This window comes from Penaeus monodon, chromosome 22 (assembly GCF_015228065.2).
Source record: "Penaeus monodon isolate SGIC_2016 chromosome 22, NSTDA_Pmon_1, whole genome shotgun sequence".
Taxonomy (NCBI): domain Eukaryota; kingdom Metazoa; phylum Arthropoda; class Malacostraca; order Decapoda; family Penaeidae; genus Penaeus; species Penaeus monodon.
The window spans coordinates 10,386,636-10,387,398 of NC_051407.1; the positions used below are offsets into that span (position 1 = coordinate 10,386,636).

At 34.3% G+C, this 763-nt stretch overlaps 1 protein-coding gene across 1 annotated transcript in view; it reads left to right on the plus strand.

The window, feature by feature from the left end:
- Window positions 1–763, plus strand: part of LOC119586930 (cytoskeleton-associated protein 5-like) — a gene marked incomplete in the record, with an annotated part of 31,731 nt that overhangs the window by 6,346 nt on the left and 24,622 nt on the right.

Here is a 763-nt window from a genome sequence, read left to right on the forward strand (position 1 = left end):
TGTCAATAACGGGTTAACTTATCAGGAAGAGGATACCACTTTGTTCTGTATCTCATTTCCCTAATGTGTAGTATTTTACATTAACTGCTTTCCTTTCCACCTCTCACTCACATAGCAATTGTAGTAAATTGTTTAGCTGTTTCTGGTCCTTTACCAAGCATATTTCCTTCCATCAGATTTCCAGATTTCTTTGTGATTTGTTTCTACCTTCCTACCTTTATCCTTTATCTCCCACATTATCTGTTTCTCTTGCAGTCATAATTTATCAACATTTGAATGGATCAGGGAATACAGGAATTGAATCTAAAGGCAAAAATCAGGCAAATATTCATCTTGCAATATATATGAAGCCTTGGCATGTGTCTTTGGATAAAAGTCACCCAGGTCTGTTTATTCATAAAACTAAATCCTGGCTTTGTTATGATAAAAAAGAAAAAAAAAATGCACAGCAATAGTGATGTCACTTGATTATTGTAAACACTTTAGAAAGTTCAGAATGTAAGTAGAAAGTTCAGAATGTAAGATTGATAGTTGCACAGTGACCTGAAATAGTTTACATTTTCATTAGAAAATAGTGGCCAATTGCACATGTTTATATGTTGTCACTGCTCTTGTAGTACAACAATCTTGCCTTGCCAGGAACTGCATGTTTTTTTTATTTCCTTTACAGTTATTTGTACATTACACTTTAACTGATCACTGTATACTCTCCATGGGGAAATTCCTTTTGAAGCAGGGAATTGCAGATGCTGCTATGTGCTTA